Source organism: Falco rusticolus, chromosome 1 (assembly GCF_015220075.1).
Source record: "Falco rusticolus isolate bFalRus1 chromosome 1, bFalRus1.pri, whole genome shotgun sequence".
In the NCBI taxonomy this organism is placed as follows: Eukaryota; Metazoa; Chordata; class Aves; order Falconiformes; family Falconidae; genus Falco; species Falco rusticolus.
The window spans coordinates 9,759,998-9,787,856 of NC_051187.1; the positions used below are offsets into that span (position 1 = coordinate 9,759,998).

The 27,859-nt window shown below is 45.4% G+C and overlaps 1 protein-coding gene and 1 long non-coding RNA gene across 3 annotated transcripts in view; both read right to left on the minus strand.

Annotated features, from left to right (window-relative positions):
* SHISA6 (shisa family member 6) overlaps window positions 1-27,859 on the minus strand; it is a 245,594-nt gene that overhangs the window by 122,379 nt on the left and 95,356 nt on the right. The window lies entirely within an intron of this gene.
* Window positions 24,314-26,742, minus strand: LOC119157934. The gene is made up of 2 exons (XR_005107702.1): window positions 26,676-26,742; window positions 24,314-25,492 (listed from the first exon to the last, which is right to left on the minus strand). It is a non-coding gene; the product is annotated as an uncharacterized LOC119157934 (long non-coding RNA).

Here is a 27,859-nt window from a genome sequence, read left to right on the forward strand (position 1 = left end):
CATTTACCCTGCTGGTACCATCGGGGATGGTAGCACAGGCAGGTGGACAAAGTGCTGTTTAGACAATGTTATACGACCGGTGTTTTGTTTTGGTCACTAAATCATCTCATCCAGGCACTACCGAAACAGGAGTCTTTCTGGGTGCTCCGGTCTCCTAACCATACTGGAATCCAGAATGACAAAATCCACTCAACTATTGTATGGGAAAGTCTGATAATATTCCAGAAATTGTAATGTGGAAATGGTTGATAGGGTCATCGGTTAGTGGGTACTCCTTTTTTACACCAGCACGTACTCCAGCTTTGGCTTACAATGCTCTTCCACCCCCTTTGAAGCCCCTGTTATGTGGCAACCTACCCTCCAGCCAGAAACTCCCCACATCCCCTGCGCTTGGCTTTCACACACTCAGGATAAAGGAAAATCAGTTAACTCCCCTTTTCCACATGATAGTTTGCTGTATGATATGCATTATCGCTGTCACTGCATAAGATATTTGCAATAAACAATTTTTGCTACTCTTAAATAGCTAAGCCAAAACCACCTAATCAATATCTCTGGCTGGGACTTGCTTAATAGCTCGAGTCATGTATCATTATTGTTATACAAGCCAATGTGGACAGTGTCATTTTGATAACAATAATCATAAAATGTGTATGAATTCTAGTGAAGCACCCCACTAATAAACATCTCCAGTCTGGAAAGCAAATCACAGAGCAGAGAGACAGACAAGTGGATATTTAAAATAGTCCCAAAAGTACTTAACAGTTTCTGAGCACCCGAAACAGCCACTGAATGGTCCTAAAAAACAAACAGCAAGTAATTAGGGGCTGTCATGACGGGCTGCAGAAACAAGAGCAGGTTCCAGCAGCTGGCCTGTACTGCATTGGAGACATGCAGGTTTGCATTGATTTTGCATATATTAGTACAGACTTACTTTTCTGATCACTGAGATGCTTCCAATAATGACCAGTTTGGGACTCATGCCTATCAATACCCACACAGAGGGTAATTTGGCTGTGTGCTGAGAAGCCAGTTATCCTTTGAGGCTGGACTCCATTTACCCAAACGCCAAACTTCTGCCAGCAGCTTGCACAGTGAAAGAGAGCTGCTTTCTGTTCGATTTGTCATTGTCCATCTGTGTTTCTGACGGTCAGTGTTGGGAGGACAGGAAATGGGTGGAAAGCCAAACTTTCTGAATAAGGGAGCTGAAATCTGTTTCAGTTTCCACCTGCATTAGAGGAAACTGTCAGGGGGCTGCTCTGGCCAGAGAGAAGAAGGGCACAGATCTCTGTGGTTGCAGTGACTCAGTAGTGATGGAAATGGAACCAGACTCTTCTCATCAGTGTACAGTGAAAGAACAAGGAAAAATGGATTTAAAACTGAAATACCATTTAAATTCCACTTAAACACAAGAAAGGCTTTTCTTCTTGTTATATCCCAGACCCAGCTGGACAGTCCTGGGGAATCTGTGCTAAGCAATGTGAACCTGCACTAAGCAGTGGGGTGGGACTGGGTGGTCTCCAGAGGTGCCTCTAGTCCCAGTGATGCTGTGGCTGACAGAAGGCAGATAGCTATTAACAAATAATAATTATCCTGGGGTGATGCTGAATTTATCTTGCATTTCTGCCGGAGAAACCATGTTGTCCTTTCCCATTACATGTAACAGAGAGACACTTGCTTTGGTTACTGGGGCTGGACTAGGGTCAAACTCCCCCTTCTCTCTTATCTCCTACTTCCTTAAGATCAGTTACTCCATTTATCATCTGACAGCTGAGATTCAGGATTTCTGAGCCCAGTATCTCACAGCAGTGATGTGAGATAACAGACTTGTGGAGTTTTCCTAGCAGTCTAAAGCCCTATTTTGTAGCCTTTGGGGAGGCAATCCAGACCAAGTCCCCATGGTCTGGGTTACTCTGTGCCCAGGTTCTGCACTGGCTATATGAAGAAAAAAAAAAAAAACCAAAACCCAAAAAAAAAAAAACCAAGAAAGAAAAGAAAGAAAGGGGGAAAAAAAAAAGCCCAGAAGGAGATGGAGGTGGGGCTGTGGAAAGCTTCACATGCTTACCAAGCTCAGCCCTTGCTTAGATGCAGACTCTAACCTAAATTAATAGATCCTCTGGGGTCTGCAAAACTGGGCTAATATTTTGCAAGAATAGCTCTCCCCTGCTTCTTGCCCTCCAGTATGATGAAGACAAAATGCCTTCATTATTGCAGCATTTAACAGTGTGCTGTGTTTATGAAGAGGCTGGAGGATGTGAAGGAATCCAAACCAATTACATTAATCTCACAGCAAATAAAGCTGCAAATATTTACCTTCACCATTCTGCTTTATCTTATTGGACAAGCTCTTGAATTAATCTAAATCCAGTCCTTTAACCTTGTTAGATGGATTGTTCTCTCTGACATCAGGAGGTCACCTAGACTTTACAGTTGTTCTCCACAGGCAGGCACCAGCTCATCTGTAAATTGTACTTTGGGCATATAAGTCCTACTTAAATCTCCTTCATCTATTGTAGTCCCCGTCAGAGGAGCTTTCCCTGCCTCCGTCTAGTTGCTTTGTGTTTCAGCACGATACCGCAGTGCAAGATGCATGCAGAACAACCCAGCCAAATGGTTAACAAACAATAGAGCAATATTCAGATATTTTTGCAAGACTTTATTCCTGGTATATTGCTAGTTCACTACTATGAAATCTTTTCTCACAGGAATCCATTGATACAGGCAAAACTCTCCTTAAGAGGATATACCTCAGGGAAGTCTCTAGTCTACTACAAATAAACCTGGCCTGGAAAGGTCCAGTTTGGTTGGATTTTGGGTTTGTTTGGGGGTGGGTGGGATAGGGGGGTGGGTTTTTTGTTGGTTTTTTTTTTTCCTCTCATGTAGACGCCCAATTCAGTGCTTTGGGGTGTGGCCTCAGCAAATGTAATGAAGCAGAAAGCACTAGGGGGTGTGAGTAGCAAATGAAGTTCTGGTGCCTGTAAGGAGAGAAGCAAGTGCTAGGGATGGACAGAGTTCACCTGTTGTGTGAAATGGCTAACTTCTCTATTGTTTTGTCTGTGTCTCTTAGCACTCTTTTCCATCACAGTCCCTTCTCAGACTGCAACTCCTACACCTTACCAATACATATACCCCCAGTTTTCTGAGCTCATTTTATCCTACTGACCTGCAGTGGCCTTCTATGCTGCCCAAAAAAGTGATGCCAAGTGTGTTCAGTCCCAGCAGTGTTTGCTAGAGCATGCTCCGTTAGACAAAGTTTTGTAGAAACCCAGATACACAGGTTTGGAGCCCATCTACAAGTAATATTAAGCAAAGGAGTTCTCTTACATGGTAGAGTTCTTTCTGTCAGTCTTTCCTAACTAGCAGACCAGTAAATATAATTTTTCCTATTACCACTGAAAGTCCCCAGGCTTTCTTTTGATCTTAAAAGAGCCTCAGGACTGGTCTGAATTTATCATAGCATCATTTAGGTTAGCCCAGCTGTTAACCTAGCGCTGCTAGATCTGCCACAAAACCATGTCCCCAAGTCTTATGTCTACTTGTCTTTTACATACCTCCAAGGATGGTGACTCAACCATCTCCCTGGGCAGCCTGTTCCAATACCTGACCACCCTTTCAGTGAAGAAATTTTTCCTAATTTCCAATCTAAACCTCCCCTGATGCAACTTGAAGTCATCTCCTCTTGTCCTGCCACTTGTTACCTGGGAGAAGAGACCAACACCCACCTCATCAGCCTCCTTTCAGGTAGTGGTAGAGAGCGAGAAGGTCCCTCCTGAGCCACCTCCTCTCCAGGCTAAACACCCCCAGTTGTCTCAGCTGCTCCTCATAAGACACATTCTCAATATCCTTCACCAGCTCCATTGCTCTTCTCTGGACACGCTCCAGCCCCTCTGCGTCCCTCTTGGAGCGAGGGGCCCAGAGCTGAACCCGGGGTTCGAGGTGCAGCTGCACCAGTGCTGAGCACAGGGGGATGGTCACTGCCCTGGTCCTGCTGGCCACGCTGTCTCAGACACAAGCCAGGATGCTGTTGGCCACCTTGGCCACCTGGGCTCACTGGGGGCTCATGCCCAGCCGGCCGTCAGCCAGCCCCCCCAGGCCCTTTCCCTCCGGGCAGCTTCCCAGCCCCCTGCCCCAGCCTGCAGCGCTGCTGGGGCTGCTGTGACCCACGGGCAGGACCTGGCATGGAGCCGTGTTGAACCACCTACAATTGGCCTTGGCCCATCAGTCCAGGCTGCCCAGACCCCCCTGCAGAGCCTCCTGCCCTCTGGCACATCAACACTCCCCTCCAGCTTGGTCTCATCTGCAAACTGCCTGAGGGTGCTCTTGATCACCTTGTACAAGTCACTGATAAAAATACTAAACAGGACTGGCCCCAGTACTGAGCCCTGGGGAACACCACTTGTGACCAGCCACCAGCTGGTTGTAACTCCATTCCCCACCGCTTGTTGGGCTCAGCTGTCCAGCTGGCTTTTAACCCAGAGCAGAGAAAACCCATCCCAGCCATGGGCAGCTGGTATCTCCAAGAGATGCTGTGGGAGATGGTATCAAAGGTTTTGCTAAGGTCCAGGTGGGCACCACCCAGAGCCTTTCCCTAATCCACTCAGTGGGTCACCTTGTCATAGGAGATCAGGTTCCTCAGGCAGGACCTGCCTTTCACCAACACATACTGACTGGGCCTGATCCCCCGGTTGCCCTGCACATGTGGTGTGATGGTGGTCAGGGTGATCTGCTCCACAACCTTCCCCAGCATCGAGGTCAGGCTGATGGGCCTGTAGCTCCTAGGATCCTCCTTCTCACCCTTCTGGTAGATGGCATCACAAGGCTGACCTCCAGTCAGGAGGCCCTGCCCGGTTAGCCAGGGCTGCTGATAGATGGCTGAAAGCAGCTCAAAGAGTGCTTCCACCAGCTCCCTCAGTGCCCTCGGGCGGATCCCATCAGCCCTGTAGACCAGTGTGTGTCCAAGTGATGTAGCAGATCCCCTGGAGCTCTGTCCCTGCGTGGGGCAGCTCACCACCGCCACCCAGCACTGCTGTGGCAGTGGGAGCTGGCCTGGCCCAGGGGGCTGTGTGGTCCCACCAGGCTCTGCCTGGGAACCTGCACCCATCATGGTGGGTGCAGATCTTGGAGAGGCCGCAGCTCCTGCCAGGTGGGTTCCATTGCTCCCTGGTCAGGCTGGCAGGGCTCCAAACCACTGCACCAAGCCTGATTTGCCTGCCCTGGTTGCTTATGCTCCCTAAGGGCTTCTTTTATAGGTGTGGGGGACTCAGCTGCTGTTGCTCCCAGCCCCACCAGGTCCAGGCAGATGCTGTGGTGGTGGTTGTGGGCTCCCGGCGGCTCCCTCAGCTCCCCATGAGGTCCTCCTGGTTCGGGAATGCCCTTGTGCCCCACACCAGAGAGTTCCACCGCCTATTCTGCGTTGCAGCACTCTCCAAACTAGCCAGCTGCAGCAAGGTCTTTTACCATCACATACCAACATACTCTTCATAGCAGTCCCTCTGCTGCCTTCTCCTAGTCTCTCCTCTTCCAGGGTGTGTGTTCTCTCTCTTCTCTCTGTTTCTTCCTCCTCTATTTTCCTTGGCTGCCCAACCTCTTAACCAAACCAGCCACAGCTGCACCTTATCTACATCGGCCAACCTGCCGCCCCTGGAACCAACCCACATCTGTATATTATCAATGATAATTAACCCAGCTTCATTCTTCTACACTCCTGCACCAGAGCTGATCACCTCAGGGACTAAGTGCCCCTGGCTGAGCTCGTTTCGGGTTGTCCTGGCTGTTGTGACAGTGCAGTGGCCATGACTCGGTTGACCTTCCCCTGGGTTAGCCATGCTCAGGAGCCAGCCCACCATAATGGCCCCTGGGAGCCAGGTAGCCCTTGGCATTATCTGAGCCTGGGGAGGGTCATGGGCAGCTGCCAGGCCTGGGGTTGGTGAGGAGGAACGAGGCTGCCATAAGAAAAATATGTAAAAATAGCCAGAAGCGGGTCCAAAACAAGGAGGGAGAAGCTGTCACCATCCATGCTGAACTCCTCCCAGAGAAGGATGCTAATGACTATGGAATGCTAATGACTTATTGTAGCCTCTCCTAATCCCTTTCTCAGGGAAAGCAGGAACTGTTGATTTTAGGACATGGGAAGGGTGAGCACAATACTAGAGGACAGAGGTACAAACAAGGGACCTTCTGTATAAGTTTTAACTGTTTTATTAATTAGATTTTTCTCTACTAGTTAGAGACTTTGGACAATTAAACTATTAAAACATTGATTGAAGGAATGAATTCTGAGTTCCATGTACAAATAGCAAGCTCCTTTCGCCCGTGACAGTGTGTGAGTCCAATACTGCTCTGCGGTTTCAAACCCCACAGATGTGTGTAGGGGTGTGTGGCAATTCCTAGGGCAGTCGTTGGTGATACGTACCAGGGTACACCCACAGGACAGGCCTTAGCACACAGTAGCCTAAAGTCTATCAACACAAGTTGTTCCAAAAGATGTTGCCTGAAGTTTGGGGAATGTAAGAGTTTAGTGAAGTTCAGCGCACTGTCATGCTGTCTATGTCATGCTATAACGCCTGTAGGGTTTTTTAGTTATTCCGTGTAAACACTTGCAACCTACAGTTCCAGGCAGTTGGTGGTTTATTTATTTAACTTCCACTCCCTACACTTTGGAGCAGCATTTTGCTTACAGCAGTCCCAGAGCACAAGAGAAAAAAAATTGTGAGGAAGTCAATAACTCCCCCATCTCTTCACTGAGGAAATATGGACTCGCTGGCTCGTGGAAGCAGTGACCCATGGCACACGTAACCAGCCATGGCACACTTTGTGTGGCTTCCCACAGCCTGCCGAGCTCTCCTCAAGCTGCCTGCTTCTCTCTGTGCACACAGGTTGAACTGGGGCTTCAGTAGGCAGGAGGTAGATACCTGAGCACATGGTGTGAGATACAAGCAGGGAGGTCTCTACAGGAATAAGGAAGGAAGATCTGTGTTTCCAGAAGAAAGTGCTGACTGAACATAGAGTCTCCCTTCATAAACTCATGCTGGCGAGAGGGCATTTGGTCAACCAAATACAAACTCAACTCTTCCAGAATTCCTAGGTATTTAGAAGGTGTTATATAGTACCTCCTTCCTTTCCATTTAGGTGAGTTAGAGTGAAACAAGATAGTTTTAGGTAAAGAAATCCATTCTCTTGACATTCTGTATCCCATACCAGTTTATTCCCCTCATAAATTAAACTTAGGTTTCAGAAATCATACAAATTCTCTGAGTATTCTGTGAGTTTCTTTGATGGCAGAAGTCATGTGAGAGTGACGGAAAAGCTTCTTGAATCACCGAGAAGATCCAGATGCAAAATGAGTTGGAAGAAAACGAGTAATGTGCTGCTCAGTAACCATCCTGCTCTAGTCCTTCCTTGGCAAAGGGTCCTGAGCAGCACACCCTGATGCACACTGGTCTCTTGATGTGGAGGGTACTGTATGAGATGAGGCAGTGAACACAGTGGTGCCGCTTGCTCTGAGAGCATACCATGGTCTGGAGGACACACTTCTAGTGTGAAAAGTGAGCTGAACTACTGAATGGATCAAAACAGAAGAATTGCTGTGAGTCAAATACAGTCTGCAGACAACTGTAGAGGGAGGAGAGGCTGGTAGTGGGGACATGCCTTTGTCAAGAAGAAAAAGGCAGCAGTTGGAACCTGGAATCAGACGTGTTTCTACAAGTATGTTGCAAATATACACAAGTGAAGGAGACTCATAAATAATCTGGACGTTGTTGAGTCTCCATCAGATGAAGCCTTTAAATCAAACCCAGATATTCTTACAAAACAGCTGTCCTCACTCGAGCAAAGCTACAGCATTGTTGCAGATACTGTGGGGAGAGATTTCTCTGGTTTGAATGCAAAACTTCAGACTGAATGGCTAGTGTGGTCCCTCTGGCCTTCTGGCAGGCAGGGCTCAGAAATGCTGACCAAGCACAAGTCCGGCTGAAGTTGAAGAGGGTCAGGAGGAGTCAATTCCCAGTGCAGCTCACCCAGCCCTGGCTGCTTGAGGACAGCCTGACAGCGTGATGTTGCTGAGGTTTCTGGAAGGAGCACAGGGAGTTTTGAAGCATTTGATTCAGTATTTTATTTATTTTCCTGAGACACTAGGTGCAGACTTTGAACTAAACAGCAACCATTGCTCCTGGGTGTCCTCTCTCAGAGGCTTCCGTGCAAGATATCCTCGCTTAGGCTACTGTGACATATAAAAGCAATTAGTCCTCCATCCCAAAGTGATGCATCCTATTACTTTGCCCAAAGATCCAGGGATCCCAAATGTCCCAGATTACAGCACATCTCACAGGGTATTGCAGGGTGTCCTATTTAGAAGGAGATTTCCCCTGCTCTACCAGTAGCTGTTAAATAGTGTAGTCTAATCATGATTCCCAGCACAGGAAGATGCTCAGCTGCTTTCTGCTGCAACCAGAGAGTTTTTCCTCATATTCTACTCATGAGGATCTGCCAGAAAGCCTTTGCCTCCTGTGTGGTTGCCCTGATAGCTGTGTCTCACTGCACCATTTCAAGGAGAAGCTGTTAGAGCTGCAGGCAGAAGCCTGGGCTACTGACTGAGGCTGCAGTTACACGAACTGAACAGGACTTGGAAAACAGCTGGACATCACACAAGAAATGGCTGGACATGTTGGATTACTGTGTGAGATGTGACAAAATTTGCAAACAGCCCTCTGAAGGATGGTTGGATTTCATGGATAATGGGGAATGATATGGGAAATGGTCAGACTTCACAGGTAACCTGAGGGGAGTCTTGGGGAGCTTTTGAGCCCAACAGCTATGCAAGGCCAACAGCATCTGCATAACTGTATTAGCAGCAGTTTATAAGGCCCAGAATACCAGCACACCAGTATCAGACATACCGGATTTCAGTTCATATATAGCAAAACTGGTACAAAAGGGGAAATAGTAACTGGGGCAAGGCTTTTCATTTGGGAGGAGACTGAGGTGGAAGTACAGAATTACAGGGGTGCAAAAAGGGAGAATCAGGAAATAAGAAAAAAGACAAAAATGTATGCAATTGATATGATTATTTCGGCCAGTGGTACTTGTTGGGTAACCGTGCACTTGGTCACCACAACTAGAGCAGAGCAATACACTGACATTCTTGTTCCAGCAACATCACAACAGTCAAGTCTGTCTCTGTGGTGAGGAGGGGTGGGATGGGAGCAGGGAAGGATGCTTCACCAGTCTGTCAAGCAAGCACCTGGACAGATGGATTAAGGATCTTGGTAGCATCATATTGGTTCCTGTTCCCAGCCTGATGGCACTGGCAGCTGCCTACCACTTCATAACAGGGGCAAGATGAGATACCACATGAGGAGAATTCCCTTAACGTGCTTGATTCTTCACCAATGTTTTAGAACTGTTCTTACACTTAATTTCCTCTCTCTCACAGATGATCAAACAATATAAAGAAGGAGAAATAGCTTTTCAGGAATCACTCCCTGGATTTGTTTCCAGTCTTAGGGACTTTGAGGATTGCACAAGTGTAAAAACATCACTGTTAAGGAGATATTCCTTGTTTGTAGTGCTACAGGAACAATCCCCTTCCCTCTGCCAGGGAAATGAATAGTCAGTCAGGGGAAGCACTGACCATGTCTCCCATATCTGCTCTGTCTTATAATTCTCTGCTGAACTACTGCGTGAATACAGCCCAAAATGAGAGGGCACTCTTGTCCTGCATGTGCGCCCATGCAACTGGCATACTCGGTTCTCCCCGCAGCACAGCAGATCTGAAAAGCTCACTCCTGTGACTCTAACAAGTCACCAAGAAGGAGCTCTGAGGGGCAGCAAAGGAGCTGGCGTGATGGAGTGGAGAAGCAGAAGGGAGTGTTTGGGACTTAAAAAGCCCTAGGAAGTATCTTTGTTAAATGCAGTGGAGCTGGCAGGGTCCTAGATATTTACAGCATTTTGTGAGTCCTTGATTTATTATTTTTTTAAAATGTCAGAATCAGAAATTTTTTATTAACTTGTCTTAGTTTTGCTGAACTAAGGAAAAGAAAATCAAACAAGCAATTCCCTCCACTCCAGATGAAATGTTTCATTTTGATGTCTTTCAAGGGAAATCATTTATATTTTCATTCAGAGCTATCTCATTATGAAACATCTTTCAATTGTCATTTAAAGAAAAATCTTGAATTTGAAACGAAACACATTGTTAAACACAAAGCAACAGACTTCCAACTGAAAGCAAGTAGCTGATTGCTTGCCAGTGAGCAGGACCCCCACCCCAGCACACCGCTCCCACTGTGCACAAGTCCTATTCTGCAACCACATCCAGGCAAATGCCGATTCAGAGGCAGCACCTGCAGTCCTGGCAGCCCAGGGAAGAACCACAATGCACACCCTGTTTAAACATGCAGACTTGAAGGATGCGTCAGTATCCAAGTAGAGATTAAATACAACAAGGAAATTGCACACAGCAATAACAAAGGCGGGACATGGTAATAAGCCTGAGTTCTGGGTCATTAATTCCTTGTTATCTAGCTTCATTCAAATGCTCTGCAGATACACTTTGCCTCCCTTTATTTTACTGAACCCAAACCTTACCCTGAGGTTCCCTTCTGCTGTTCACTTCAAAAGGCATTTTGGCGCTGTATCGCCGCTGAGCTCCATACTTGGTGGGATTCCTTGTAAGTTATGTATGTTTCATGAGAACAGCAATGGTGTCAGCTATATTACCTTGCCGAGCAACATGCAGAGGCAGAGGGGTCTGCAAAGGGCTGTTCCCAAGCGCTTCAGCCTGCAAGAGAGACAAACACAGGCAGGATCCCAAGACCAGGAGCCATAGTAACAAACAACCTGTAGCACCAAGTTAGACCATTTCACCCTCAGGAACAAAACTATAAAGCAGGAAACAGGAATTCTACATGATTCCATTTTAAAGAGCCTATTGCTTTTCAGGAGGTGAAAGAACAGCACAAGTTATCAAGTACTGAAAGTCTAGGTAGCCCATCTCATCATACTTGGAAAGGTGACCCTTGACCACAACCATAAGGTGTCCTGGGAGGGATTCGGGAGCCAAGCGCAATACTGCTGTTGGAGCCGCAGTCACCCTTACCTAGAGCAGGGATTTCACGTGCAAATTAATCACAATTTCTAGCAAGTTATGAAGGTGCCTGTGCCACTGTTCCTCCTTCCTCTCTCTTTGCAAAAGCTGAGCAAAATTTTTGACCACATCTCCATTCACTGTATTGGATGCAGCAGTTCTCAGGTTGGGCTGGGAAGCCTAGGCTGATGTGAGCTCTGCTTTCGTGGTAACATGCCTGCATTTACTGATAAGCACATATTCTCATAGGAACTGGGGAAAAGAAATGCAATTGCCACATTTCTGCCACCACGGCTAAAACAGAAACTAATGAGTGGCTGACCATGCTAAAGGCATACACTAAAGGCAGCTGCTTTCCCCACCTAGATCAGAGAAGATGCAGTTTTCTTTAGGTTTAGTTGCAGCATAAAAACCGGACTGAAATCTTACCTCCTCTACAGATACGGCTGCCCATTTCCTGATCTGCTGTTTGCTGCATATTATTTGACCATCTCTGGAAACTCCTAATCCACATAATTAAAACCAAACCAAACCAACAGGTTATTTTTAGAATGGCTTTTACTTTTCAATTGCCCAATATCTGTATTTTATGTACTAAAAGGTGCAATTCATTCAACCATAATACATATCCAGAAGAGTCCTGAGAGGCTCCATACATTTGGATTTGGCTAGATCTAGACAATGAATTTCAGTTTAATATTGCAGGCTTATTTGTTTTGCTATTAATTCTAGCAAGGAAAATTGATCAATTGTTTTAATTTTAAATTAGAAAGCTAATCTCTGACTTTGGTTTCCCTTGTGGTCTTTCAGTTGCTGCCTCTGAGTGGCAAAGATCACTTTTGATTTTTCTTTTCTGTAGTTAATTCAGCTACCCCATATAAAGAACATCAGCTGCCCTTTCCCCATCAGATTGGAGATGATGCAGTTTTCTTATTTTTAATTATATTAATTCCAAAAAATCCTGAAGAATGATGTGTGATTCTATGGTCACCGCAGATTCTGAGGGTTGGCAGAGTCCTGCAAGGTCTGAGAGTAGGCAGGCTGTGCAAAGCCTCTGTTTCCCAGGGGCAAAAACTTTTTAAGTCTTTGATGTTTTGAGATCTTTACATAGCCATTGACTTGTTGTCCCCTTTTGTCACAGTATTTCTATAGACAATGACCACATTAGCATAGACTTTGGAATAAAGGTCACCTAACACATCCTTTCTGTTTTCTGGCACCATCTGCTGCTTTCCCTCTTCCCCTATCATTCTCCCACCTTCCTTGAATTTCTCTTGCTGGCTGTATTGCAGCTTGGTACTCCTCCACCTCAGAGTTGTTGGAGGTTTTGGGTGCTCCTTCCACCTCCTTCTTTTCCTCCTTCTGCTCTTTTTTTTCATCTTAATCTCTCAGAAACCAGCCCTCCCTACATTTAGGTCCAGATTCTGTCCCAAATCTCCCATACCTTTTGCTAGCTCCTCTACAGACATGAAATTGGGGTCTTGGTTGAGGGTCACCTTTGCCCCCACCTCTTTTTTTTCTTGTTTTGTTTCATGAACCTCCAGATGGTCTTTTTTGGGAGTAAGAATGTTCTGCAGAAATAAATTTGTTGAGCTTTGTTTGCTGTGTTCCTCTTTCAGAATCAATTATTCTCGCAATTCTCATTTGTTAGCAGATTTATTGCTTTGATTTCTTCCCGCATACTGATATGACCAATTCTGGTCCCTCCAGGTACCTAGAATGGTGATAAATTGCATTTGTACTTAGTGGGTCAGAGGCTCCAGATCAGATCCTTGTGGCAGCTCAGGAAAGAGGTATGTTGTGATTTCATTTTAAGTTCTGCAAACGAGCTCTGGTTCAGCCTGCCTCTTCCCTTGACACTTTTGGTCTGGTCTAATTCCAGTCCCTGCAGCTCTGCTCTGTAAAGCTGATTTTGTGAGCTTAATTTAACTTGAGTTGATGCTGCATAGATCATTCTGCAGCCAGAGCACATTGTGCTCTGTGATCCTGCTGATCTTCACCAGATGAACCAAGCCAGACTGGGTCACGGCACCAAGACCATGGGGAAGGCGCTGTGGCTGTGACCAGCCATGGGAACTCCGCGCTCTCTGCTGCAACAGGTTATGTCACTGCTGATGACTCACAGAAAAATGGAGTGGCTCTCAGGGGGTCACCTAGTCCACCCCCCTGCTAGGAGGTGCTGACCCTCCCAGTGTGAATCCTGACACATCTGTTTAACCTGGATTTAAACACCGCAGAAGGCTGAGGAATCTGTTAAACTGTGGGCTTGATTGCTTGTAGACGGATTTATTTCCCCTGCTGCCTGTGCTAAGTGAAGGGTGACAGCTATTGCAGGAATGGGAGGTTTCTGTGATTTCTATTTAAAAGGTTATTCCACCACTCTGAAATTTGCTTTAATTCCAGTTTGCAATAAAAAAGAGAGAGAGAGAGAAAAAAAAAATTGCTCCCTCAAAAATGTTCTGATTTTGGGCAGTAAAAACACAGAGGGGTGTCAGCCTAAAACTAAAACTAATGGAAACTTGCAAAAAGCTCATCAGTCAAAACATTTTGTTCCTGAAGCTTCTTTAGTAAACAAACAAACCAATGAAGAGACACTTATGGGAAGTACTTCCTGGGGGGAAAATAAACAAAGCACAACTTGGACACAACGATGTTATTCACCTGGAGGTGCCCAGGCGTTCCCAGCCCAGCGCCCTGGCCAGGGCCATCCCCAGCCTGGCACTGCACTCCCACCCTCAGCCCCGGGCAGGATCTGACCCCGACCCAGCAGCACTTATCCCTGTACCAGCTACGTTGCTGGTCATCCCTGCAAAGCTGGAGGCTGCTGTGGGACAGGTTAGAACTTTCTGTTCCTGCTGGCTGTCAAAAGCCTCCGAGATCCTTCCTGATGTGCGAAATTGAGCTCTACAACTTGAGGGGAGCTACCAAGCAGGTATGTTTATTGTTTAGTGCAAGGGGCACTGCTCCTCCTAACTTGCACACCGTTTCAACAAGCAATGTGGTATTTATTATACAAAGTCATGCAGATACAGAAGGTTTCCGAACATTCAGAATCTCCTCCCTCTGGTGCCTCTTCAAGATGAACTTGTCACCATCTTGGGCAGTTACCTGAAGTTCCTGTTTATCTTTGCATACATTAGCAGTCTTTGTTGTTTAGTTTCTGTTATCTTAAAACATCTGCTAGCTAAGGATGAGCCCTCCCTTATTGTCCACTCTAAACATGCCAAGTAATACCTGCCCACTGGGCTGGTTTTAATCTGTATCAGCATGATCCCTGCGCAGGGGATCCACCCTCTTTGGGGTGGGGGCCATGTGAGTAGGAGGTCGCTGATCTCCTACTACCACAATTATTTTACCCTGGTTTGTTTTCTTTTAGCAGTGAAGGCTCCTTATTTACATTCTTGTTGAACTCATCTACATCAGTACTAATTGTCCCTTCTCGAAGTGCCAAGCGCTAAGCTCCCACCCTTCCCTCTTTCTTGGGTGTTCATGTTTCAGTTATCTGTGCAGCTTCTGTCTGCAGCAGAGTTTTAGGTTTTCCACTGTATCATTCCAGAATGGCTCTGCCACTTGGCCAGGGGCTGTGAGCTCCTTTCCAGCACCCACACTCTACCTCACCCTCAGGGTGCTGTGGCACATCCCTCTGTTTAAAACAGTTACTGCTCTGCCGGGCTGAGCGCCCAGGCTAAACCCAGGGCAGAGGCAGCTGCAGCAGCTCTGCCAGGCACACCTTCCTTTCGCCCTGGCTTTATTCCTGTGCTCCCGGCTGTCACTGCTTCCTCGCAGGCTGCACAGGACACCGGCTCAGCCACTGGATGGTTGTTCAGGGCTGGTCTAGGAAAGGCAGAGCCCCAACAGCTTCACTGGCACTTGGTGGAAACTGTACCATCACTGGGCAAGAGCGGCCACAAAATCAGATTTTGTAAGAACCCTCATCAATTATTACGCTTTGGGATTACCAGCCAGCCTCAGAGCCATGCTGCCAACTGCAGATGGTCTGCAGTCTGCCCCGGGGACAAATATGTGGGTACAAGTGATAGCCATTTACAGTAGCCAACAAAAGGTTTTGTAGCCAAGCAGCTCCGAGTGACACAACCTTTATGGATCCTTCCTTTGAAAGCCAAGGACATGCATCAAAAAGGTCCTTAGGCTGCATTTTGATGACTTGTCTGTGCAAGCCCGTAGACACAACTATTCATGTTGCCTCTCCCTGGGGACAACAGAAGGAGCCTTGGGGGATTTGGAAAGGTGCAGCTGACATCTGTATTGAGCTGTGCTTGACCTGTGTGGGAGATGCAGTCAGTCTCACGAGGCTGGGAAGACATGTCCAGCCTTGAAAATTCTTAAATCAAGAATGTAGTGCCGCTGGCAAATCTATGTCTTAATCTCATGCCAAATCTGTTCCATCCACTGCTCCAGCTCATGCCACGACTATCACCATGCTTGGAAAGCTGAGATAGGATCTGAACTTTTAAAAGGATGGGGGATGGGGGGAAGGATAGATCTAGTTATCTAATGGATTGCAGGATGAAGAGAAGCTAATCGCATCTATCTTGCTACTCAAAAATCCAGTTAATACCTGGTGCAAATGAAAGGTGATTAGGACATGGTAAAGCAGCGTCCTGCCACGATGCCAGTACTGAACACCATAGAGATTATGCTGGGAATGACAGTTGCTTTCCTCTGGCCTCAAAACTGAAAGCTTTTTACAGAAGTATGCATTTATCATAATGCCAGTGAGACACAGAGAAACAGAAAAGGGGCCTGGGGCAGGAGCCTGAGTATTTGGTTTGCTCTGCACTGCACTGTCCTGCAGGCAGGCAGGCAGGCAGACTGGAAGGTAGAAGAGGTTAGAGAAGGGATGTATTGTCTTCTGGGCTCTCTCTTTCTATATCATAAATCAGCTTCTCTTCTTAGATAATTTGTATACAATATAACTTGAAGCTAAACAAAGCCTGTGGAATGATTTGTGCCCTTATGAATTCTTAATTCAAGCAGGACAGCAGATAATGTCTCTCAAAATGTTGCTACTGTGCTTTACAGTGGTAGCCAATTAATTACTGCAGGGCTGGTGTTTCAGGGCCACCTCATCTCTTAAGTAAATCTTCTGTGTCCAGTGACAGAGGGAGTTCCTGTTCCACAACCATAACACAGAGGGACAGCTCTGCACTGGAAAAATAGCTTTGTCTACAGCAGGAGAGGTATTCTGATGCCAGGAACAACCTAGCCAGCCACTGCAGAGAACACTTTCTGCTCATTAGATTTGTGTTGCATGTTGCACTGTTAGCCTTGTTTAGCATCCTTCCTACATGTGCTCAGGCTACGGAGAGGATGCAGTTTGGTGCTTGGCACCACCTGAAATATTCATTGCTTTGTCCTGATGGCTGGGCTCTGTGCTGGTGGAAAGCAGTGGGTAATCCTGTATCTAAAGGCAGGCTCTTAGTGGACCAAACAAAGCACATTTGCTGTTAGCAGGTCTTTAGGAAAGATCAGCTCCAACTGAGGCTTCAAAATACTGAGTATGTTTCTCATTGTCCTACAAAGGCCTGGCCACAGCTATTGATGTGTGCTAGTAACTCCATCAGTATCTTGGGTCAATAAACTTTGTCATTATCTCAAGATAAATTAAAATCTCTGGTTAGTTTTACATCTGTTTATTTAACACCAATACATTAAGAATGTTCTGCCCTTGGCAATCAATGAAACAAAGTATGCAGTGGGATTTGGGCTGGTTTCTAACCTTTGAAGTTAAGACAGGTATAGAAATCTGTCTGCAGTTTCCTCTGTAACAGTTTGTTCTAGGAGAAAAAAAAAAGTTTGAATGTTATGCTCTGATTCTAATAGAGAATTCTCTCTAAACCTATTGTGGACCAAAAAAACCCCAACCCTTACTGCTGAAGGAAATGCTCAGTTGGGGATTTTATAGGTTTTTCTTTAAGATACAAATGGGGATTAATGAATAACCTCTCACTGCCCTCAATGGCGGCTGGGTGCCCAACCGTATGTGGTGCTTTTGAAATTTTTCAAATGAACTAAGGCCGACTGCAGTCAGTAGGAGTTATTCCACAAAACACAGCAGATTTGGTATTGGAACTGCAAGAAGAAAGATGACCATGAATAACAATATGTACCAACTCGCGGCCTTTTGCTAGCCTGCCTCATCTCTGGTTCTTTGTGCTCTTAGATGAATTACGTAAGCCTGGTGAAACTCTTAAGTGGTTTATCTCTGCACCGACTTTGCAACACAGTAAACTGGGAAACAGAGAGGTCAAACCCATAAGTCTTCTCCAGAGCAATGGGCAGATTACTGGGAGGTAGAAGAAAAGCGCCCAGGGGTCCTGACTCACTTCCAAATGAGAAGAATGAAATCATTAATGGAAAGAAACAAGATCATAATAAATCTTGTTCTAAAGTCTTTAATAATGAAGCTTTATTGTAAATCCATCAGAAAGAAACGTTAATATGGAGCCACCAAATAGGTCAGGTTAATTACATCATCTGAAAATGGTGTGATACCTCCAGCCTTCATAAAAAAGGTAATCAAATCCCCCGGGAGCGTGAGATGACTTTTTTTAATTAGTTGAGCATTAAAATCTCTGTGCTAACACCTCACAGTATTCCTCTAGCTTAGCTAGGATGATACATTTTACCTCCTGTTTGACAAAATATGACATTTACAAGGTAGGTAGTAATTGGGGCTGCTTATCTGTGTGCCAGTTTGCATCCTGCATGGATAGCCCATCATAGTGTCATGGGAAACCTCTTCACTGGATTTGCAAACTTTGCTGCAAAAAGATATTTTAAGGGACTTAGATGGAGCACCTTCCCTCCTTTTGTGCTTCGTGTGCAGCGTGTTCCCCCTCTTGCACATTTCATACTCAAGCAGGCATGCTGAAGAGCGCAACCACCATCAATACAAGCCTGTGTTGGCTGACTTAAAGGGGAGGAGAGAGCTGGGATGTGTGCTGAGCCCTTCCTGCAACTCCCTGGGTGACACTAAGGGAGACACTGAACTCTTCTCCACCCCACTCCCTTGCCCCAGTGTCACCTCCCATGTCTGCAGTTCAGGTTCTGTTTGGCTCCCAGACTCTCCCCAGCACTACATTTCTAGCAAAATCCCTAAACCTGCAATACCTTTGCACTTCCCAGATCCAGGAGAACGTGGTCAGCATTTCAGGAGTGCCAAGCTGAGAGCATAAAGCACACAGCCAGGGATGCACCAGATGCGTGGCTCCATTTCTGTACCCACCTGATGCAGTTTTAACATTAAACCACAATGGGAACATATGCACAGCTTGCTTCAAACAGAAACACTCGTATAGATCGTGCCGTGCTTGGGATCAGCCATAGCTCCTCATTCTGAGTTTCCTTTGGTTTTTCTTTCAGACACAACCATCTGAACAGGGTTGGCCAAAACCAGTTTTTGAAGGGAAATCATCTTTTCAAAAACAACAAACATTTCCCTTGAACAATTTAATTCCTTTTGAAATAATCTCTTGGTAGGTTTCATGTTTTGGAAACTTGAAACATTTTTCAATTCTCAAAACAGGTTTTTTCTCACTTTTCGTCCAAAAATACACTTTTCCCAGGAACTGTTTATAATTACAATATATTAGCCATTCTTGTTTCCAAAATATCAGTGAAGATATGTATTACTGAGTTATTTAAAATATCTATTTATATTTTTCACACTTAAAGCAAACGGCACTTTTACCAGCCCTACTGCACATTCCCCAGCAGTGATTCCAGCAGACTTGCACTCACTGGCAGGATGCTAATAGTGTCACCAAGGTTCCTGCACCCAGAAAAGGTTGGTTTAAGGCTTCAGTAATTGCTTTGAGTTCCACAGACTAATAATTCCCAGGCAGGAGAGCTGTGAGTCACCAAGGCACTCTAATCCTGTGACCTGCAAAAGTACCTGGAGGAGGCAAAGGTTATTTAAGAAAGAAACCTTTTTCATTTCTGGTTAAATCCAATTTCTTTCTGTTGCTTTGCCAGTCAATGTGTAGTTGACTAAGGAGTGCACAATGTGACATATAAAAGTGGTAGGTGATATTACTAAGCATATTAAACTGACAAGAAAAATACAGGGCTCAGAGACAGCTGAAAGGCACTTTTAAGTCTCACCAAGAAAAATAAGCTTGTGACATACATCATCTTGACCCAGGGTTGTACAAATGAACCTCAGAAGCCCAAAGAGAGATGAGGTCCACACCTCTAAAAGACAGCTAGAAGGTTGGACAACCATTCAAAAGTTGGGTTTTGGAAAAGTAAGTAGGAACTTAAAAGGTTCTGTGAAAAAAAAAAAAAAAAAGAAGAAGAGAAAAAAGAAGATTGCTTTCTATAAATAAATGTGGGCAGGGAAAATGCTGGGGAGGGAGAAGATCTAACAGACAAACTTGGCACAAGAACAAAAAGTATACACTAGCCATGAATAAATTCAGACTGGAAAATTGAAGGAAGTTTTCAGCCATGAAAGGAACAAAATCCTGAAACAGGCTTGCACCAGGAGCAGCAGGAGAAAGAGAAGTAACTGGATCCAAGTTGAAGGGCAAGAGAAAGGCATGGAAAGAGAACACAGCTTCCCAGGTCACACAGTGAGCCTGTGGCCCTAATCCTGCAGAAATCAACCATGTAATGAGGGCCTGAGACCCTCTGGTGATGCAACAGTCCCACCATGTCCCAGGGGACCTCAGCGCTGGGCGAGATGGATGTGGACCTGCAGTGATGTGCCCATGAGACCCTGTCCATCCCTCTCAAACCACCCCCCAAAAACCAACAGGACATTTCCTCCCTGACATTTCATTTTCTCTAACTGCCGGGTCAAAGAACACTTTGTCAAGGTCACAGCAACTCTGGTTGCTGCCTTTTTGAGCTCATTCGAATGACATCAGTGTGAAACAGCGATGAGTCTGACAGCTGAACTCCAGGCTTAGATATCAAGAGGTTCCATAAAAACCAGAGGTCTCTCAGAGAAGCCCTGGTCCCTGGTTGATAGCCCTAGCCTTACCTGCAGGGGTGTTGGATCCTTTTCTTTCAGTTCTCATTTATTCCGTGGCCTGGGCCACCCCTCCTCACCAATATAATGGTGCTAATGAAGAGGGGGTTTTGAGCTGTGGAATATTTTGCCACTGGAGAAAGTTCAGGAAAAAACATAACAATGAAGTTATTTTGCTATGATCTGAAACTGTGTTTAAAATCAAGAACAAACAAAACACCCCACAAAAATGTCTAGGGTAAATGAAACATTTATGGATTTCTCTGTTTTAAAATTTGAAATTAACTTGGGATTGAAGCGTTTCAAATGGAAACACATTTCAAATGGAAAAATTGAAATATTTGCATTCAAATCTGGAAAATGAAACGTTTTGACCTATTTTTCTTAATGCTTCACTCCCTCCTGCCCCAGTCTACCAGGATGTTTTGCCTGACCAGTGCCATTTTTCTCCATTAAAACAGGTTTGCACAAAGCAGTTTTCCCAGCTCTTCAAAAGAATTTAGGACAACTTCAGGACAGGTCATCCATTCTCTAGGAGAATCATGAGCAGAGAATAATCCTATGTTCATTTTTTAATTTTTTTTCCACAATGTTTAAATATCAACTCCACACATCTAGGGAGAGCTCCCAGGAAATGGGCACCTTCCCTACTACATCTGCCAAAGCACACGGAGATAGCTCCTGGAGAGGCACATCAGAGGAGCCAGGAGCTGACATCCAAGACATGAGATCAAGGTGATCTGTCTGGGGGATCTGTTTGCAGTGACAGGCAGAGGAGTGCAGCTACGGGCTCTGCAGAGGCATTGAACGAAGCAGGACTGGAAGGAGAATATAACTCTGGTGGGCACCACAACTTCTGAGTTAGGACAGCTAATTTCCCACTGCTGGTAAACCTCACTGCAGAGATTTCTTGACTCCTTGCAGAAGCCAGGTTGCTATCTGGCTTGCTCTCCCTTTTTGTGTTCCCTTGCCAAGATCACTAATAAAATTATTACTACTATTTCTGGGGGGTGGGGGGGGTATACAGCTGATTTATCTGATGTTTGCAACAACAATGAACATGCAAATCTGGGAGATTTGCATGAGATCCTCTCAAGTAGGGTTCAAGGAAGTTTTTGCAAGCAAACTTTTTTTTTTTTTTTTTACTTTAAGTGTGGTGGTTTAGGATTCATCAGAAAAACACATATATAACCAAAAATGTCCATTCAGAGCTTAGCTAGACATGGAATAATACTTGGAATATTACTCTGTTAAAGATCAGGTTTCCAGGGACTTACAGATTAGGGATGCCGTGGAACGGCCCTCTTAGGTTTATATGCAACAGAGCAAACCAAACTCCAAACCTGAACAAAATGTTCACGGACCAGGAAGAAAACTAAACCCAGTACCAAATGAGTCTGGAGGTGGCTGATTTGTTCAACTTGAAATGATACAGAATTCAGGCCTGGCACCTGAAGACTCCCTGTTATTTCAAGCAGGTTTTGCTTTGAGACTGAAAATGAAATTGAAAGTAAAATATTTGGAACAAGAAGCACAGAGAGCATTTGAAAAATGACTGAAGAAAACGTTTGTGTAACAGTCGGCAAGAGACACCACTTGGCTTTTTGCTCAGCCTCACTGCTAAGACTCATGCAGAGCCCAATATTAGAGACTAGGTTAAATAAACCCCAGAAATAATGCTAGATGTTCACCATGGGACTGGTAAAATGTGTTGCTGTTCTGCATAAGAAAAGACTCCTCTTTAAATGCACAGGCAGCCTTCAGCTCAATTTACTGATACAAACAGGGCAGCTCAGAGTCAGAGTGAATACAGAAAATGTTTTCTTATATGCAAATGAGAGATCACATTATTTCATAGAAGTAACTATAATAGTTGGAAATTAGCAAATGTTTCCAGATCCTTGTTAAAGGCAAAAAAAGAAAAAAGCTCATCTAATGTTCCTGGATAAAAATGACATTAATTGAAAGTTTGATTCTATCCCCTAATGAATTTTCCTGTTGCATTGTAATTAGTAAGTACTTACATCTAAGAGAACTCAGTTTCCCTTCAAATTAGGGCATTACTTATAAATATGTTAATGTTTTAAAACTATTTCTTAAGAATGCCATACATTGCTCTTATAATGGCTGTCAGGGTGAGGAACATTAAGAAACCCTTAATGGATGTTATAGCAGCTATTGTGCAGGAGGCTGTTGGGGGCCAGCTAAAAGCCTGCCATCCATCCTCTACCAGGAGTCCTCTAAAACCAAAGACCTCGCGGCTTATCTTCATGGTGACTCAAATAGACCAGGTCTTACCGTAACCACCATGGGGGCATCTTTCAGAACCACCCCGAGATGTGGCGTTTGTTGATACCTGCCACATTTTATCATTTCAAGGCCAGGCAGGATGGATGGAGGCAGCTGTGCCAACTACAGGGTACCTGGGCCAGTCCATATGCAATTGCCTTCTGGGTCACCTCTGAGCCATCCCAGAGGTGCTCTGGAGGGCAACAGGGTGGACAGGCTTTGACTGTACTTGACCTTTAAGTTTGTCCTTGAGGCTGCTCTAACAATAGAGCAGATACCTCACTTGGAGGCTGCCTGAAAGTCTTTAAAAAGGACTTCAAGGATATTTTTTCCCCTGTTCCTGGTAAAGAAAGAAAGGCAAGGAAATGAAAACATTGCAAGAAACAAGCCGCCACGTGAACGTGCCTTCCTGCGCGGTGTCTCTGCCACTGTTCCTGCTAATGCAACACACACCCACGGCCAGGCTGTGGCTGGTGCTTACAGCATTGAGCCTCAATGAGTGCTGCAGGATCCAGGCCAGTTCCCATCAAAGTCAAGCTGATTATTTTAATTGGCTTTGTTTCCTTCCAGCCCCTGACTCTTTACTCCACTTATTATGGTAACTGCTTTGAATGTTAAGTCGTTAACCTCAATCACAACCTAATTAAAAAGTCCACCATAAAATGCCATGTTTTTGCCATCTTCACTTGAAATAATTAAGCAAGTAGTAGAAAAACAGCTACCACTCCCACTTGTCATGCCTGTCTGGGGAACATGGCACAGAAGCAGGAACCACTTGCAGTTTTGGGATTGTCACCTACTGATGGCACTTACCCTTCTCGCACCCTGCACAGGCAGCACGGCTTTCTGCAGACCTCTGAGGATCAAAGGAGAAAAACGTGGAGAGCAGGGGTGGATGAGTGGTCCCATCATGCTTCCAAAGGAAAAAGAGGTTTCTGTTACACAGGAGAAACCCTGGGGGCTAACACTTTGAAAGGGACGTGGTGGCAAGCCTGGAAACCAGTGTCCAGGACTGCCAGCCCTAGGAAAGGGCTGGAATCAGGTCCTTGGTGAAATTGGTTTTAAATTAATGAGTGGGGTTTTTTTTTCTTCTTTTTATTGTTATTTACTTTAAAATTACATGCTTATTTAAAAAAAGCATGGTGACATTTTCCCTACTGTCACAGGTACAAAAGGGTTACAGAAAAAAATATTTTTAATTGGCTGCTCCCTTAATCCAGGCAATGAAGGTCTTTTCCAAAATACCACTTGCTGGGAGCCTTGGGTTATATCTAGGAGAAGTGGTCCTGTCCATCAGTATCTCTGGATTAGTTTTTCTCTTATTCCACTATCCAGAAACCTCCACAAATTTCCCTGCTCAGAAATACTCCTCTGACATCAGCTTTCCTCCCCATGACAGCTCAGAAACCCGTAAAGAGCTTTTTACAGTGCAGCTTGGACTGAAATCCCTTATCCCCCACCATCACACGCACATGCTCACATTCTTGTATTTACAGATGACAAATGTTCTTCACAGGCATGAGCTGCATACATGCACACACAAATCTCAGCACAGCAGGGTCCTGAGTGCTGTTGCTGGAGCAGCAGAAAATACTACTGGTAAGCACTGGTGTGCTGATAGCTAGGGCAGAACTGCATCTTTTTCAGGAGGCTGCAAAGTCTGGGAAGTGGTATATAAAAAGCTGGGTATGGATGTGTGCCAAGAGGTAGTAAACAAACTGGGAGCTCTGTTTTTCCTCTGGCTTTCATTCCACAGCCTTGTCTGTCTGTGGAGGAGAGTGCCCGGCTGTGCTGGGCAGAATTTTTTGGATTCTAAACCTGGTGCTTTTTTAGGGGGGAGATGAAGAGGGGTTGTAATTAACCCTGCTTTCTTGAGTGCCAGGTGAGCAGCAGGAATTGCACGGACTCTGGATTCAGGCCAAAGACAGTAAATGACATGAGAACAAAGTTCAGAGCTTCCTTTAAATCTCATTCACATAATGAAAGCATGAAAGCAGATTCACACAATGGATGAACATGAAAAGCCAAACATATCGATCACTCCGTACATCGCTGGCAACCAGCTGTTCTGGCAGCAGTCTCACAAGGGCTTTGCTGCAGTCAGACACAAGATAATGAGGAGGAAACAGAGGAGCCTGGACCGGGTGGGTTTTATTCCTAAGGAGAAACTGTGCTTGTCCCAGCATCACCTGTGCTAGTCTGATGTTGCTCACGGTGCCTGTGGTTTCTAGATGGTGGACCCTGTCCAGCAGACGTATTGCTGTGTGTCTGCAACCTGCTGCACAGAGGCAGAGAAGCAGTGTCAGTGCTGCAGGAAGCGTCAGGACTCCAGAGCTGCCCTGGCCGAAGGGCCCAAATGTGCAGAGCCTCTGCTTCATTTGGGCTCTGCTCCACGATTCACAAAGCATATGGCGTGCAAGGTAAGACAACATTTCACATTAATTCTTGTCTGTGCAATTAGGCAGAATGAGGTGGCTTCTGCGCCAGAGAAAGCGGAGGCCTCTGCCCACCCCAGACAGACTGCTGCAGGCAGGGGAAGCAGCAGCACGGGGCTGCCTGCAGCTTGTAGGCACGGAGCAATGCTGATGTGGGCAGGGAGGCTTTAAGGAGAATGGGGGATGCCAGGCAATTTACCTTCCACTGTTTTGTCGGCCTCTTCATGCTGTTCCCTGTCTCAGCCCAAACTCCTTCGGGTTTGCACGCCGCACGCTCCCTCCCAGCCCCCATTTCCCTTCAGTCATCGCCCTAATCTAGATGCCCTCAGCAATGCTCTCAAACCTCTGCCCCATCTGCCTGCCTGAATCAGGAAGCCAAAGGTCCTGGCAGAAGGCGATGGTGGACCCCAGATTGCCCCTGGACATCATCCTCCAGGAACCCATCCACAAGTCCCAGCGGCACGGCGATCAGGGGAGGGCAGCAGCAGGACACATCCATTCTGAGACCCACCGGCATGGAGGTCCTTGGCCTACCAGTTGCCAAAAGCACCAAACGGCCTTCAGCCTCTGCTGAAGCCCTTCAGATGGAAAGCAGCACAGGGAGAGACAACTTCTGGAGGCTGCCCACCAGCTTTTCCCATGGGAATCCTCTTCCTAAAGTCCCCTTTTGATCTTTCATCTGGGAAACTGTACAGAGAAGGGAAGTAGAAAGCAAATCATAGTTCCTGTGACAGCAGCACTGCTCCTGCCTTCCTTTAGAAACACCAGAACAGAGATAAAAATAAACCAAGACACTGCAGAGTGTCTCTCTGTCCATGCCTAAGGCTGTGGCTAAGCCTTTGCTCCCTGCACTGTGAAGCCCTCAGAGCCCTTTTTTAGAGCTTCACAGGCTCCTCCAGCTATGCCCTTGACCTTCAATCTTCCTTCAGGGTCCATCCTTGTCACTTTGATCTCATTCCCTACCGGCAAGAATGGCCTGTAGCTTGTTATCCATGTCCTGCTGGCCTCCAGAGCCTCACCAGAGCTTCCACTCCTCTCTTTTTGCTCAAGTAAGGGTTAAACAGCTTTCTGACTGAATCAGGCTCCTCCTATTCTCATATGGTTTCATATAATTTCTTCTGGGGGAAACATGTGACCTGCATGTCCAGGTCCTGAGGACTCCATGCAGCTGCTGTAGAAAGCAGGTTTTAATTCCGTGGGCACATAATACCCTTTCATAGAACACTGTTCTGGGTCCTCACAGTGCTTGGGGTCAGCTGTGGCTAGGAGATGTCTTTTTCATTTGTGGTGAAAGTTTGAAGTAGGATAATAACAGATGCAGAGACTGCAGAGAGAGAAAGATGGGTTTGTGTTTAAGGAGGTGTCAGCGTTTCTGTGTGATGTCAGATGAATCCTCACCCTGTCACCGCATGGTCACTTGTTTTCACCCTTTTCAGCTTTTGGCATCTACAGATTCATTTGCAAAGTCCTTGGTACTCATAGCTCTGTCTCCATTGTGTGAGGCTTTGTTTTCACCCTAACTGTTCTAGACCCAGGATAGGATAAATTTTCTTCTTGGAGGTGCTATTTTTTCCCCAGTAACCATACAGGCTGCCTACCCAAGTCAAACAACTAACTACCAGACAGCTAAGGCAGCAAGAGAAATCCTACCTGGTATATCAGCTTAGGGATGGGGATCTTTTACTTTCCATGCTCTCAACCTTATTGTCCTTTTCTCTCACTAAATGATTATCCTTTCAATGCCAGGGTTTTCATTCCCACAGATTACAGTTCACTGAGCAACACAAACAAAAAAAACCCAACAACCACCAACAGCAAAAAACCAAACCAACAAACCAACTGAAACCACAAAAACCCCACAACCACAAACCTGGACAAAAAGGATGTTCAGCATTCAGGTCCAGAGCTGGAAGATTTTAAAGGCAACAGAACTGCAGCTCATGTGAATCAAATGTTCTATGAGCAGAGCTCATGTTTGATTTGTTGTTAATCAGCAGCTAGTCTCAACGCTACAGACACATTATGCAGTAACCCTAAGCTGTGGTCTACAGGGCATTATTATTGTAAGACAATACAGGACCCCCTTCTTTTGGTTTCCTTTGTTATGTGTTTCATTTGTAGAATCCATCAGTAATTATTAACATTGACTCATTTATCACAACATTGCACATTTCTAAATTTGTCCAAATATGCTTTCATCTGTCGAGGTGTAGAAAGAAGAGTACACAGAGGTGGACAGTAAAGATGTAAAATGAATGCTGGGAGAAATCCAAGAATCACAGAATCATACAATGGTTTGGGTTGGAAGAGACCTTAAAGACCATCTAGTATCACCAGGGACACCTTCCACTAGACCAGCTTGCTCCAAGCCCTGTCCAACCTGGACAAATGTCACATAAAGATTTAGAAATCATGCTTTTAAAAATAAAAACCAGAATCAGGATTGAGGTGGTGCTTAGCTCTACTTCCTGATGCCTTAAAGGATGATGTCTCATTATTTGGATACATTTGTGTGTCAGTTTAATGTGCTGTGCAATACACCTTCCATTATTCATACCAGGTAGTGTGTGGTAAAGTACAGAATTCTGTTTTGGGTTTGCTTGGACTTTCACTAGTAAAGAGGCTCAAGAGAACAGGTCATGCTGGAAGAAAATCAATTCTTATAGACTTTCTAAAGCCTTTAATAAGAGCGATAGTAAATCAAGAGCTACTTTTACTGTAAGGAAGCCCCATGCATTTAGTACCCTTTTGTCAATTCAGTTATCTACATAAGCGTGGAAAGTTACAAATATTGCATCTCTCTTTCTAAGACCTCAAGAGCTAAGGCTGCCAGAGAAATAGGCTTTATTTTCTTATCAGGATCCAGGACTATGGCAATAATCATAATAATCACGAATTACAAAACTCTGAAATGCACATATTACTATGTATGTTGTATATACTACATTGAAACAAGATTTGCATCATTAATGGAAATCTGTGTCTCTAGTCCATTAACAGGTTTGGAAATATCTGGCTAGGAAGCTTGGAGTCCTTAATTTTCAATAGGTTGGA